Source organism: Pyrgilauda ruficollis, unplaced genomic scaffold, assembly GCF_017590135.1.
Source record: "Pyrgilauda ruficollis isolate IOZ18807 unplaced genomic scaffold, ASM1759013v1 scaffold190, whole genome shotgun sequence".
NCBI classification, from domain to species: Eukaryota; Metazoa; Chordata; class Aves; order Passeriformes; family Passeridae; genus Pyrgilauda; species Pyrgilauda ruficollis.
This window is the reverse complement of record NW_024518096.1, coordinates 471,388-486,660: the sequence shown is the minus strand read 5'-3', so window position 1 is coordinate 486,660 and position 15,273 is coordinate 471,388. Positions and strand designations below refer to the sequence as shown.

The window sequence follows — 15,273 nt, the reverse complement described above, 5'->3', positions numbered from 1 at the left end:
TGTCTCACTAGTACGAGGGGAGAGTGGTTTCAGGTACAGCTCTTCAAACCCAAGGAATTTCCCAATAACCAGGAAGAAGAGGTGGTTGGGTTATTATTTAAGTTCACTTGGTTTGGGAATCTTTTTTTCCTGAATCATCACAATCTTCTTTTTAATTTCCCCAAATTATTCATTGCAGTCATAATCACAGAATATTCTAAGTTGAAACGGACCCACAAGGATCACCAAAGCCCAACTCCTGCCCTGCAGAGGACACCCCAAGAGCCACACCATGAGCCTGAGAGCATTGTCCAAACGCATCTTGAGCTCTGTCAGGCTGGTGCTGAGACCATTCCCTGGGGAGCTGTTCCAGTGCCCAGCCACCCTCTGGGTGAAGAACATTTTTCTAATACACTGAAATATTCCCAACTTCAGCTTCTGCTGATTAGTTTCCACTGTAAACTAACATTAATTTAAATATTATTTAAATAATAAATGGCAGAATGTAAAAAATGTGGTGTAGTAATACAGAAAAGTATATTTTAAAAAATTGGCTTTCCCATTTCCAGAATGCACCTCTAAAATTAGCACACTGTTCTTCATGTTTAGAGGTCTTGAACAAAGCCTGAAGCCCACAAGGACACAGCCCTACCTGACTGCCAGCAGTTTCATTCTTAACACACCACAAAACAGAAGGGAGAGAGCAAAATTATATCCCTGCTTGTCCTTTTTTGAATAAAGTTCTGACTTTACACCCAGCAAAGTGCTTGGAAAATTACAGCTGCTGCTGGGGAAACATTATCTTGTTCAGCCAGCAAGTAAGAGTTGCTGCAGACAACAGATGGGATTTCACAAGGGAGATCAACAGTTGTTCCAGCACACTCTTCAGGAAAGCTACCTTCCCTCTGCGGGATCACAGGCAATCACCCACACAGAAATGTAAAAGTAGTTCGGCTCCAACGGCAAGGAAAAGAAAATAAAGAGGTTTGTGCTTGGTTTAACTGACGCTGCAGTGCTGTGAAAATTTGTGGTCGTTCAGCAAAACGTAATTATTATTTTTTTTTTGTGCGGGAGGGTAGGAGGGAATTCTGCGCTTCAGCGGCCATAGGGCTGCTCCTGCGGGAGGGTGGTCCTGCTCAAATCAGCGTGCGGCATCACGGGCTCGGGCAGAGCTGGAGCGGGATGGCAGCGCGGGCAGAGCCGCGGGCCGGGCCGGGCCGGGCCGGGCCGCGCTGGGCTCGCCGCCAGCGCTGCCCCGCGGAGCGAGGGCACAGGCACACCCAGCGAACAGCTCTGCCCTGCCACATGGCCACGGCTCACGGACACCCCTTGGCACAGGGCTGAATAGGAGGCAGCGTTGTCTCATGGAAGAAAAGGAAGCCTCAGTTAAGCAGAATATCCTCCTCTCCTCTAAATCCTGAAGGCACAGGTTTTTTAGGTAACAGAGTTATACTTCATCTCTCAACATCAGGCTCTTTGGTGTGTATGCCCTTTAAAATGGGTGCATCAAAAGTTCCCTGCAAACAGCAGATTGTTTCTGTGATTAATTAAGGTACATCTGCTGTGCATCAAGGGTAGCCTTGTCTATAACAGTGTACTTTTACTCAAGCCTCAAATAACAGTTTCTGTTGCTCTAACAAAAACACAACTGTGTGACTGACTCAGATTTATGCCTGTTACACAGAAAAACTCCCATTAACAATGCTTAGGTTATCAGTTGGTTAATAGAAATAATTCCTAAATTTCAACACAAAAATTGGATCCCCATATTTTGTCTGATAACATGAGCCAGCCCACTGGCAAGAGAGAATACCTTGGTTGTCCTTCCTAGGGTATCAATGCTGCTCTCTTCTGGGCAGATGAGATCATGTTGCTTTTAAAGGCATTCAAGGAAACTAATGTCAAAACCCTCAAATATGAAAACTGCTTTGGTGGTGTGATCAGCAGAAAAAGATACTATTTACTTTTGATCTTTTACTTCTGAAGGAGCTGGTGACAGTGGCAGAGTGCAAAAGGGTAGGCTTAGTTCACATTCAGACAAGTGAAGCTCAGAGCCTTCCTATCTGCCATCTGGTGCAAAAGGAAATACACTTTACATAACTTCTCCCACACCCCCTTTTTGCATCAGAACCTTATCCCTGAAGTTTTTATGTTGTGGTGAACGTGTTTGGTAGAAATTCTCGTTGTTGTGCTCCCAGAGTAAAACAGTGGCTCCCTTAAAATAGTGACTTCCCTTTAAGGGTAGGCATTTAGACATGTTCCCTGCAAAGGCAGATGAAGACAGCAGATGAATGTTTCACATGCTGAGGCATTCAGAGCTTTGCTTGTCTCATACCCTGCATTTTAGTGAGCAAGGCTTCCCTTCTTGTGTTTGCAGAGCAGTTGCCAAATACCAGGATGATTCTCAGCCTTATCAGGAATTATTCGGGAGTGGCTTTATGCTTCCTAACATTGTGACATGTGTGCTACGTCACCTATGTTTGATGTATCAGCAGTGCTGAAATGTGGTGCAGCTCCTCATATACCACCCCACAGCCATTGTTACTCTTAAGGACAGAAGTGGAGAAGAAGCACGAGGAGAAATTCCTCAATGATATTTGTGCTGGAAGTATTTCTTTGGCTGCTTGTGGGAACCATAAGGATTCTTTATCTATTCAAGAATGGAAGAAATTTTTTTATTATTTTGAATATCAGATATGTGTCTGGGGTTTTTTCCCCTGAGGTTCTTTTTTGCTGGCTTCAGGGAGGCCAAAGAACAGAAACTGTTAGGGGAAAGAAAAGCACTATAGGACCAAGAAAGAACAAGGTGTGTGTGAATATAGGTGTATATGGATATAGTGTGCCTAATATTTTTAAACAGCACAGGCGTTTCATAAGAAATAACAAATATCAGTAAGAAACAATATTTCCAGGAAAGGCAGCAGCTCTGCTTTTTCAGATCCAGACAGGAATTTAAACTTAAAAAAAGCCCTTAAGTGCTTACAAGATGGTTTAATAGCCCCTCTTAAAAACTATGAATGCATCAGCATTGAAGAAGAGATAAAAAGATAATTTTCACGACAGACTGGGTGCTGTAGTATCTTAAGTAAGGGATGAAAAATCCCACAGCATACATGGCTTCCCTAGCTCATGTGATTTTCCATCCAGCCTCTCATTTTTGTGTCTGTACTTAGTTAACCACGCCACACAAGCGTACCCTGCTTCCTTGGTGCTCTAGATTTTGGCTGGAGCTACTTTCCCATGACCTGAAATAAATCTGTTACTCCATACTTGGGGGAAAACAGTTAAGGTTAAGTAGATTTGGCAGTATAGAATAACCAGTAAGAAGTAAACGTGTGTGTGTGTGTATACCGTATATATAACCATCACATCCAGACACCTTTAGTTCCTGTTACAACCAGCTACCTGCCAAGTTTAGTCAATCCACCTACATATGAATTAAGGCTCTCAATCCATATTGAAATGTAATGAAATGCTGAACTTGTTCCATGTTTTTGTCCCAGCAAATTGCATCATGCTTACATAATTGTAGTCTGCAGGCCTGATTAAACCTGTTCATGTGAATTGTTCCATCAGCATTCACTGAACTTTAGAAAAGACTGCATAGCAAGGACAGAAATGTAGTTTTAAAATTAATTTCCACTATTCCCTAAAGGCTTCACAGCTTCATGTCTATGAAGGTTACTAGCTGTAAGGACAAGTTACATCCACATGTAGTCTGGGAACCGCCAGTATTTTGATTATTCTCGGTATGACTGTGGCCCCAGGAGTCAAAGCATACTGATAACTGCATCTATAAAAAGGAGCTCTAAAGCTTGCTGCATAGCACTGCAGCTGCCTGGAGAATCAACATTACCCATGGAAACCTCTGCAGAAGGGTTTCTGCACCCAGCTGCCGTCCTCCAGCTGCGTCAGAAAAGAAGGCTCAAGGCTGTAAGCGACAATACTGGAAACAGCAGGGGAAGAGAAATTATATGGTAGTGCCCTCCGTGTGAAAAACACAGCAAAATTATGTGTCAGAAATTATATGGGAAAGACACTGAAACATTATTAGCAGGAAGTGTTCCGAAGGCAGGGACAAGGGTGTCCTTAGGAAAAAGGTCAGTAGCTACCACACATCACTAACCCAGCAGTGTGCAACTGAGTAGAGCAGGAGAGAAATTAATGAATCTACCTTAGGTCAAGCTGCAACCCTGTAAAACACTTTTGTTATTCAGCTGACAAAGTGAAGTATTTTCTAGATGGCTTTGTTCTGTTTATCTTGTTTTCCTTATCTACTTGAATGATCATGAGGGATGTGCTGAAAGCCCTCTAAATCACGCTGATGATGTTTACCTTCTTGGCTGCATGAGTGCAAGGCTTATAACTGGACTTTGAAATTTCACTGGGAGAGATGGTAAGCAAGATTGGGGATTATTAACTTCCCACTTGTCCCATCCCCTTTTCTTTCTTATCTGCAGTTGTGAAGGTACCCTGCCTAGCAAACCTGGTAGCTCAAATATCTACTGATTAGGAATGGGGTTTAATTTGGATGTTCTCTGTCTACTATGACTTCACATTTGTTCCTAGTTGAGGAAAGTTAAGGCAAACCTTCTCCTGGCCTTTGATGGTGTCTGCTTTAGGATTCCTCTGCAAGGACTCTCATTTCAGTTGTTTCAAGTAGTATCCCAATTGATAAGAAACAGGAAGAGTTATTATTACAGGTTTTAAATACAGTATTTGCATATAAATACATAGTCTTGCATATAAATACTTAGTCTTACATAGTCTGTGAATAACATTAGCTTTTTCACTTAGTTGTCTCTATGCAGTAAGGGGTTTCTCTAGAAATAATCCATTAAATTTAAAAAAACCCCTTAAAGTAACAACATGATTTGGTGTAAAGAGAAGAAGGTATATCTACCCACTCAGGAACAGTCATCAGTTTCACACATGGAATAAGGATGAGTTTTGTAGGAGCACAGATGTGAAGTTTCTGTAATTACGTATTATTTTATAATGCATGCATACAGGGGTACTTCGTTTAAGCTGGATCAGCAAATTCCCTTTCTGTGAGTTCCAAGCTTTGGAGTGCTGAACTCTGCAAAAGGTAATGTGTTCCCAAGGAGATTGTTCTTCACCACAGCTTTCTGCATGTTTATCCCCTACACATTTTCAATCTCACAGCCTGAAAGAAAAAGAAGTTGTGTGAAAACATAAAACTGGGTTTGACAGCAAGAGCGAGTGAAGCTTCTTGGAACTGCAAGGTTATAGCAACAGCCATCAGTACAGACATGCCTCAGTACTTACATGGGATCAGGATATCAGCTGAAGTATCATGTTTTTAAATTCCTTTGGAAGGGAAGAAACTGTGATTGCAACATCTAGGATCAAATTATTACTTTCTTCTGGCTTACTTTGTCAGGTTACAAATTACATCACGTGACTAATACTGGAGGAGAAATGTCGTTCTCATTTTGTGTTAATTTGCAGATAAGTGTTCCTAGTACTATGACAAACTGGTATATTATCAACATTGAAATAATTTAATTTTTCTTTTTCATATTTCAGGTATTTCTGACACTGTTCTTTCCCATCTTAGAGTAATCACATTGAAGAGGGAAGCATAACATTGAAAACAATCAGCAGCATTTTGGTATTTCCACAGTTTTCTGCACAATTAGATACAAAAATATGTTCTCAGTCTGATGTTTGATCCTTTTTTCCATTCAAAGTGTAGCTCTTTTGTCAATAAAACACCAGTTTGCTTTTTTCAACTGAGAAATTTTATTTTAGATGTGTATGAATTAAAGAAAATTATAGAACTTAATTTGCTGTAATTATTCAGGGAGCCATAACAATCACTGAGTGTGACAGTGCTGCGCATTTATATTGCTTCTGCAACAGGTACTATTTCTGTGTTTTCATACTTCTCAAAAACATATTTTTCAAAAATTTTCTTCTCAGAAACTCCAAATGTCTAATTTTTATAATTTCTTTTTAGATGACATCTTTTCACTGACAATCCTCCATGAGCAGTTGCTAATTTTCTGAACACAGTCAAGTAAGCTTTATGATAATTATTATCTTTCCTGATCTATGCAAAGTAATTTTTTTCATGTGGTTGCAAAAGTGCAATCATTGTCTTATTAGACGTTGATGGAAAATTGTTGATGAAAAATTGACTGTAGTCATAATCTGCATGTAGGTGCAAATCAACTCACCAAAATACATAAGTAATACTTAGAATTGACATTAGGCCATTAGTGTTGTGCACATGCCTTGTAGGGGCCCTGATTCTCTGCCACACTCAGTTACAGCTTAGCACATGATATCTACATGTGATGAAACCATTTGGAATTCTAAAGAATGACTCTATAAGTAATTCCAGCTGCAATTCTCGCTGTCTTCTCTCAGACAAAGCTTTTTGTATTTTGATGGCAGGATAAATGCCCTGTATAAAATTTGTTGAGAATTACAGACTGTGAGAATTTAATGTTTCTTTATATGTGGGCAACAGATTAGTTTGTATAAATGAAACACATTTCAGCAAAGAAAGCTCAGATTCAATCCCACAGAAGTCAATGAAATGGGCTGAGTGTTCTTCATGCCTCTTAATAATTTTCAGTTCTTTGTTTCATCCTGTCCTAGCCCCTGGGGTTCAAGCAGCTGAGGAGTCGAGGATCAGAGTGTATGAATCACTCAGGAAGAGATGATCCTCCTCCACTGTGAAAATCTGACAATCAGGCCTTCACTCAAGAAAAAAAAAGGTGGTGTCTCTCTCCAGCTCCAGTGTCCAGCTCTGAAACCCACCCAAGTCTTAGAACCTTCCAAGGTGCAACACAGAGTTGCTGATCTGGAAGAAGCAGTGCTGGGAAGATCTAGCGCTCCTCCTAGCCAGAAAGATCCAGTCTCTGCTTGAAGGAACCGACTATCTCTCATGAAATATATTACATGTGGCTGCTCTGTCTCTCACATGGCATTTCTCTGCTTGTGTTACAAAAAGTAGAGGCGAGGGCTGTACATTAAAGCAAGCAGATCATAAACATGAAGGTGTAATCACAGTTTTACTTCACATCTGAGTACTCAGGGAAAGTAAGCATGAAGGAGCTGCAAGTAGAACAAAAGCAAATTCAGCCTTCCATCTGGTAGAAAAAAATCTGCTGGTGTATTGAAAATTGTTCAGAACAATGCAGAATTTCCCCCCTGCACATTACAGGATCAGTTATTGCTCACAGCAAAGTTGCAAGTCTAGCATCTCTATGCAAGCTGACACTCAAATGGTCAGATACTAGGTAGATGGATGCCTTGCTGAGAACTTCCTCAGATTCACCCAGTGCTTAGCCTTGTCTATAAAGAAAAAAAAAAAAAAGGAAAAAAAGAAAAAGAAAATAAAAGGGGAAAAAAAAAAAAAATGAAGGGACTCTTAGAAGTCCTCTTCTGGGGAGGACTCAGCTTTCAAAGTGCACACAGTATTCATGAGCATGATTGGGACTTATTCTGTGTGGAAAAACACTGTAGTTCTTTTGATTGCACTGGCTGTATTTCAGAGTACTGCTGTCTGGTTACTACAAGGGGTGGCCAGAGTTCACAGTGTAGGTTCTAGCACCAAACAAATGCAGGATTAGTAAGGTGTTGTATTCCTCACAGCAATGATAGTGTGTCCCTGACAATACCTTTCATATTCCTAGGAGAGAAAACTAATGCTGGTCCTTGCATTTAAAGTTTATGTAGTCATAATAAGCAGTACTTAAAAACCTCACAGTTGCTGTCAAGGGTCCTCACAAAGGGTCATTTGTAATGAAACGCAAGACAGCTCTGGTGGACTGATTTCTGGGAAGAAATAGCAATTAGGTAACACTTACATAAGAATCAATGTCTGGCTTTAGCTTTTCGGTTGTCTGATTTGCTGCTCCAGCATCCTTTAGTACCTTTTGTAAATACATCCTCCTGTGCACTTATTGGCAACTTGCACTCCCCTGACCCACAGAGCTACCTTCAGTTGTCTGAGTCCAGCCTGCATTTAACATTTCTTGCTAAACAATTTTGAAAACCAGTGGAGTAACATCAAATAATATTTGAGAAATTTGCAGGAGATGATTGCAAGCAGCAAAGCTGTGATTGCTGAAATATTGACAATAAAGACATGCAAGATGCTTGTCTTTTCACTTCCATTTTACCACTTACCTTTAATTAAACTGAAAAACAGAGGCATCTTTGTTCTCCTCCCTGAACATACATACTGCAATACAGTAATTGTGTTGGTGGTCTGTACTATTAAAGATGGGTAAAAATGTTTAGAAGAGACAGAATTTGTCTTTGACAAATGTTAGGAGAGATGAGGCAGGATACTACAGAGAATCACTGCATCAGGGTTTTTGCAGCTCTAATTTGAACATGACTATTTTTAGAAGACCTGTTGTACATACCAACAACACTAATGAGACAACCATATTTCTAAAGCCAGTGACATCACATGCAGCTCTCAGGATTTAACTAAAGCATGTGTTTGGCAAATAGTGATAAAAGGTATTTAATTATTTTTGTTTCCATCAAGCTGAATTATGCTTTTATTTTGCCTGTCTTTTCCTTTTAGTAGTCTTGAGAATAATTTTACAGCCTCTAGTTCTTACTATTTAATGGAGTGAATGACTTTTCTACAAAATTCAGATGTTTTATGTTATGGATGGAAGCCACGATTTCCTGTTGCCTTTATTTTATTGCTATTCTGTGATCCTTCTAAGATTTTGGGAAGTAAATAACTCCTACACAGAAACCTGTCTCCCTCATTACTAAATGGTGAGAGAAGCAGAGAAGACTCTGTAATTGCTGGCAGGAGACACATGAACACATTTGCCATATAGACACACATTTATAAGAGGGGCATGCTGAACTGGCCCAGAATAAAGGAGCTATTGCAGGGCAAAATTCTGTTTGCCTTTGCCAAGGGCATCTTTCTTATCACCATTTACTACTAGCAAGCTGTTCACTCACAGATCTACCCACAGTGCTGAATGATAATGTTCATAAGTGATAAAGCAGCCTCATTAAAAAAGTTTCTGACTGGCTGTGGTGGCTGGGGAATGCAAGCTGAGTGGCAAGCAGAGGGGAGTCAGAGAGAGCACTTTGAGCTATGCCTGCAGCAGAATAACACCCAAAGTAATCACTGTGCAGACATTATCAGTGAATGTTAAAAGGGCCTTGAAGTAAATTGTGGAGAATTTGGTTGTTGATCTCAGCAAAATGGAAATAAAGAGTCTGAGCCTACAAAATGCAAGGGTTCCAATTAGGAAAAGCCACTTATCTGTTGGTTAGTACTCAGTGCAGGTACTGAGCCCACTGCAGACACAACAGAGAATCACAGAATCTTAGTGTCACCACAAGCAAGGGAATCAAAGAAACTCTCCAACACCATCTTTAAAGTGTTAGAGAATCAGGCATTACTTTATTCTGGCCAGGGTGTGCAATGAAAATCCTTCCATCCCCACATGACAACAGTATCAGAGCATCATTTCTGTTGGCAACAACCTTTAAGATCATTGAGTCCAACCATTAACCCAGCACTGCCAAATTCACCTTTTGCCCTGAAGTGGCAGAAATGAGGTGGGGAGGGAGAGGGAGGGGCTCCAAAAATGACTTGTGTGAGGTGAAGGAGCCAGTGCTGTCCTTAGAGAGAGATTGCCAGTGTTACAGTCTTCCTTTCAGTCCTGCACAACCATATCCTTTAAATGACAACAAACCCTAAAATTATTTTTGTCCACAGTAATCTAGAAAAGCAGTTGAAGGATTTCCATCCTATAAAATTGTAATGGTTTTGGTTCGCTAATTTGAGATTTCCTGGCCAATGAGTGTGGTGGGTTCAGTGCTGGCCAATCACCAGTGCACTCAGTCTCTGCTGTGAGGTAGGATTAGAAGAAAGGCAAAGCAGGCTCAAAACTTTAAACTGGTATAAAGAAAAATTTATTAACAGTAACTAAAAGAAGGAATAATAAGAATTAGAATAAAACCTTCAGGACACTTCTTCTCCCCCTACAACCTTTTCTTTCCCAATGACAATGTAAAGAAACAAAATCTAAAATTTTAGTCAGTTTACCACCTCTAAAATAGTCTTTCTTCAGTTCACTTAGGGAGAGAAGTCCTTCTTGTTAATGTTATGGAGACTTCTCTACTAGAAAATAGTTCTCTCGTGGTTCTCTTCATGAACAGCAGTCCCCTGGGGAAATCTGTAATCCTAGAAAAGCAGTTGAAGGATTTCCATCCTATAAAATTGTAATGGTTTTGGTTCGCTAATTTGAGATTTCCTGGCCAATGAGTGTGGTGGGTTCAGTGCTGGCCAATCACCAGTGCACTCAGTCTCTGCTGTGAGGTAGGATTAGAAGAAAGGCAAAGCAGGCTCAAAACTTTAAACTGGTATAAAGAAAAATTTATTAACAGTAACTAAAAGAAGGAATAATAAGAATTAGAATAAAACCTTCAGGACACTTCTTCTCCCCCTACAACCTTTTCTTTCCCAATGACAATGTAAAGAAACAAAATCTAAAATTTTAGTCAGTTTACCACCTCTAAAATAGTCTTTCTTCAGTTCACTTAGGGAGAGAAGTCCTTCTTGTTAATGTTATGGAGACTTCTCTACTAGAAAATAGTTCTCTCGTTGTTCTCTTCATGAACAGCAGTCCCCTGGGGAAATCTGTAATCGTGAAATCCCTCCCATTTTCCACAAGCTTTTCCACAGCTGTCTTTATGGGTTATGTCAGCTTATGGGGTACTGTTTTAAAGATGAGTTGTCCAAAAGTAAAGGTTGTCATTATATATCTCTAAAATAATCTTCATCTCTGGGAACAGAGGTCTTCCTGTTTTCTCCCTGGGGGCACAGGGTCTTCATCACTCTCCTCTCTCGTTCCTCAAACTTCTCATAGAACACAACTACTTTATTTTCTTTTACATGAAAGTACACTCTGTGCCAAGTGGTAATAGGGCTTTAAGACCTCCATGGTCTGGTACTCCTAAGTCTCTGTCACAACTTCACTGTCAACTGAGCCTGGAAGCCCTGTATGCGTCAGGAAAGACAGAGGTAATGACATGAAAGGTCTTGCAGCAAGGAAAGGAGGTTTAGTCAGCCAAAATTCCTGCATTTTATCAGCCAAAAATGCTGTATGTGCAAAGGGAATGCATCCAGACTGGCAAAATATCATATGGAGGTATTGCCTCTGCTCCCCTTAGCTTTGCCCACGTAACTCACAAACTGTTGTGGGGTCAAAGACAAGCTATTAAAATCTAGGAATGAAACATAGTCTCTGGATTGCTGGAGGGAGGAGGTACCAAGTGCTGCTCTTTGCCAGCAACACGGGCTTCTGGGCATAAATCAAGGTTTCATCTTTGTTACCACAGCCTTTGCTGTTCATTTCTCCTTCCCTGGTACTGTAGGAAGCCTCCACAGCCTGCTCTTCTGTGCTCCACAACTGCTCATTGTCATGGAGGGCAGCTCTGCAGCAGCCCCAAGACAGCTCCTGTCATGGCAGCAGCCCTGCAGCTCTGGGATTTGCATGAGCAGAGGGAAAGCCATGGGCAAACACACTCATGTGTGACTCAAGGTGATGCCTTGAGTTTCTTGCACAACCCACCCATTCCCTTGGGCAAGTGGGGGACAGTGGTGGCAGTGGCGCAGTGAGAGGAGGCTGGTGTTTGTACGAGGTTTTGGATCGGGGCTGCCTTACAGAGCACAGCTCTTACGGTCTTGTGGATGTACAGATGGAGATGATGGCAGAGCTCAGCCCTGGTGCAAATATAACAGACCTGGCTTGTTTGCTGTGCATTTGTGGTCTGCTAGCTAAGTGCCAAATACCCTTGTGCCATGCTGGAAATGGCAGAGGAGATGCTGTACCTGCCTTGCAGCAGTAGCACCAGCTGCCCGTGCCTTGTGCTGCCCAGCTCCAAGGTGCAGAGGATTCTGCCTTCCTTACCAAGTTCCTCCTGCAGCTGGGGTGGTGGCAGAGGGTAAAATCCCAAGGTATCCAAGAATGGGTGCATACTGCCCTAGAGCACAAGTGGGGGTGGAAATGCTTTCTCTGCTCCTCCCTTTTAGTTATTTGAGCACACAATTGTCACCAAATCTGCTGCCAGAATGCAGTATATGTGTGCATCTGTGTAGCTGATCAAAATAGCATGTTCAAAATGCTGGAGTTTTTTTAATGTCCATGAGTGATTTATTTTAAAAAATAGCAGTGAAACTTCAGAATGGAAGGATTACTATGTTACTGAAAACTCAGTTTGTTTTCAGGTTTTCCCAGGAATTAATGAGCAGCTGCATGTTGGAAAGAAATTCTTTCTTGTGAGGCTCTTGGGAGGGCTCAGGAGTCTTTATTGAACAATAACTGGAAAATTTGACCCAGAGAGCAAGTTCTCTATGTTTCTTAGAAGCACATGATTCATGTTCCAGTCTCATTTTGTAGCCCTTGAACAAGACAGAAATGTAAGGGGAAAAGTAGGAAAATGGAAAGGAAGAGAGGGAAGCCAGCAATAGGAAATGCATGTGTCACAGGATGAGCTTGGCAGAGTTTCCATGTGAGCAGTGAGGGAAAAACAAATATTCTTTTGTCTATTAAAACTACTCTTTGTAACACCTTATTTTTACTTTTGTGAATAGGTGAAGGAATCCAGATGACTTTTAAACACAAACATGGATTTTGAAAAAACAGATATGAAAAACATATTTTCCTAGAAAGTGGTTCAGTGGGGCCCAGACTGAAATTTTTTGAACTCTAGAGATTTAACTCATTGTGGCACAGAGATCAGTAACACTGCAAGTCATTGCTTGAGTCTTAATCCTGGACCTCGCTGTGGGACCTTAGGAATCAGTCAATATGGGTATTAATTAAAGTCTGTGTATTACTAAAGACTGTAGGGGGGGACCTGAAAATGATCAGATAATCATCATGTACTGTTGCTTCAGCTCCTGGAACAGCAATTTTAATGATTTTGTGCTGTGGATTGTGGCTGCTGCTGAAGTGGGAGTAAAGATCCCTATTTCCATTACCAAGAGTGATGTTTAATGATCAGCTGAAGTATTGATATTACCATCCTGGGGCAATAGCCTCGTGCCTGGAGCAGCTGGTCATGCACACAAAGCGAAGCGTTGTGGGAGAACTGCTGGGCAGGGTGAAGAGTTAACTCTCTGTCGTCTTCAGGCAGAATTTGTTTCCCCGACTCCCTCAGGGATGCAGGGCTTTTCCTTGGCAGCAAAAAGACACATCTCCACATGGCAAACTCGCCATCTGCAGGCCAGTGGACAACTCGCCAGGGGCGGGGAAGAAACAGCCCCCCAAGCTCAGGGACACCTTGCTCACGGTGGTCTGACGATTTCCTCCTCTTTTGTGCCCAATTTAACAAAAGGAAGTCACTCTCTGGGTGTTATCCCAAAGAAGTTTAGGGTGTCTGTCTCTGGAGCTTAATCCTATCCCAGTAGATTGCTTAAAAATGCTAAAAAATTTAGACTTGGTGTTCTACAGCAGGCTTCTTCTGCCCTTATTAACTCAGGTCTGGTCTCAGCTGCAAGGAGAGAGCACAGCTTTCCACCCCCGGCCTTAACACCCTCCCCCAGCCACTACAAATCAGCACTGTTTCGTCCCATGAAACACAGTTTGGATTAGAACACACTGTTTCATAAGCATATTTTTGCCATGAGAACATGTTTTATTTTTTAAAGATACTAAAACGTAGTGTTTCAGGAAGTTTGAGCTTTCTTTGCCAGGCTGGAAGAATATTGTTGGAATGCATTTTTCTATTTGAAATAAATCTTAAGGAGGATATTTACCTTATTTCAGTGGTTATTTTGTACTGCTCTTGAATGTCAGTTGCATCCAATTAACCATAGAAAGTCAAAATCTAAAGAATATGTTTCATTTTCATAATGTTTCCATTCAGCCCTCAAAAAAACACAAAAGGAACTGAAGCAACCTCAGTTTCCCCCCATTTTGAATAGAAACTATCTCTAAGCTGAGATGATATTTCATTTAAACCTGGGTTTCTAAAGAAGAAAGCATAAGGAAAGACCTGATTTTGCATTTCTGTCTGCCTAGAATTGGGTACTGGTGGTATATACTGGAGAGCAGTGTCCACTTGTTTTTAAAAAATATATTTAAAATATATTAAAATATATTGGAATATATTAAAGAAGACTGAACCTAATTTGGCCACCAGATTACTGACTCCTTCTGCCAGCCATGAACCACAGGTAGCCAAACCTGATCCAGCCCTGCCAGAGCACTGAGTTTCTATCAGGTGTGCATTTAAAAACTGCCCTCACCAAGCAAAGGCAAGACAGGCAGTCATGTCAGGTCGTGCAGCCCTGGCCAGCCACCCCCTCTATGGGCAGCACAGGAGGAAGTTGGTCCAACCAGCCCTGTCCTTAGCCCTCTCCTGTTTCAGTAGCCAGAGTCGCCTCCCTGACACACAGTTTTCCTTTTGCCCATTACTGAGGAGCCAGCAGGGAAAAGGCAGCAGGGAACAAGCTGCAGAAAATGTAGTTTTCTGGGCTCTTTTCAAAGCCATGCCATTTGCATAATTAATGTTCCGTATTTTCTACCTATTCCCAGCTGTCACATGAAACTTGGCATGTGCCAGCTCTCCTGGGCGTAAGGAAAACAGTTTGTATATTGATGAGACATTTACAGGTGCTGTTTGTCTTCATTTCTCATGCTTCTTCCCTGATAATGACAGCTTGTTATTTTATGTGCTTTTACTATTTTAATCTTCTCAACACACAAATAAGACTCAGTGGTACAAATAAGGAACCCTCTGAGGAGGAAAACAGTTTTATTAAGAAATCTGTATGGCATGACAATAGTACAGACTTTCTTGTCACATGATGTGTGTAATTTAAATAAGTAAATAAAGAAGATGTCTTTTGGGGATTTCTGGTCTTCTGCAATAAGTGTCCTGGAGCTTGGAGACACTTAGAGCTGAGATACATTTGGTGGGACCTTATTTGGGTGTTCGGAACACTGCTGCCTGCACTGTTCCCATTCCTGAGAAGAATCAAAGATCTCAGTAACTGGGTTAGCAATCCAGAGCTGCCTTTTGATAATCCATTGTATTGGTAAGAATCCCAGGGAGCACAAGGATTTCACTCTGATGGTGTAATTTGGCTTCACAGTTGTTTCCTGATAAGGATGGCCTGGCTCTAAAGTGTCCAAAAGGTTTCTTTCTTTGATTCCTTCCAGAAGTCTTGAGAAGTACAGTGATGGAAAGGACTCACCTACTATTTAGACTGCATCTCAACCAGCAACTGCAGCAAATGGTGTTGTGCAGGTCAAAATG

The 15,273-nt window shown here is 41.3% G+C and overlaps 1 long non-coding RNA gene across 2 annotated transcripts; it reads left to right on the top strand.

Moving 5' to 3' along the window:
* Positions 1-829: 829 nt before the first annotated feature.
* Positions 830-7,300, top strand: LOC121352634. Of its 2 annotated transcripts, XR_005954973.1 has the most exons (4): positions 841-963; positions 5,807-5,865; positions 5,963-6,022; positions 6,610-7,300. It is a non-coding gene; the product is annotated as an uncharacterized LOC121352634 (long non-coding RNA). The 2 variants fall into 2 exon arrangements; XR_005954974.1 differs by lacking the exon at positions 5,807-5,865 and having other exon boundaries at positions 830-963.
* Positions 7,301-15,273: the final 7,973 nt, after the last annotated feature.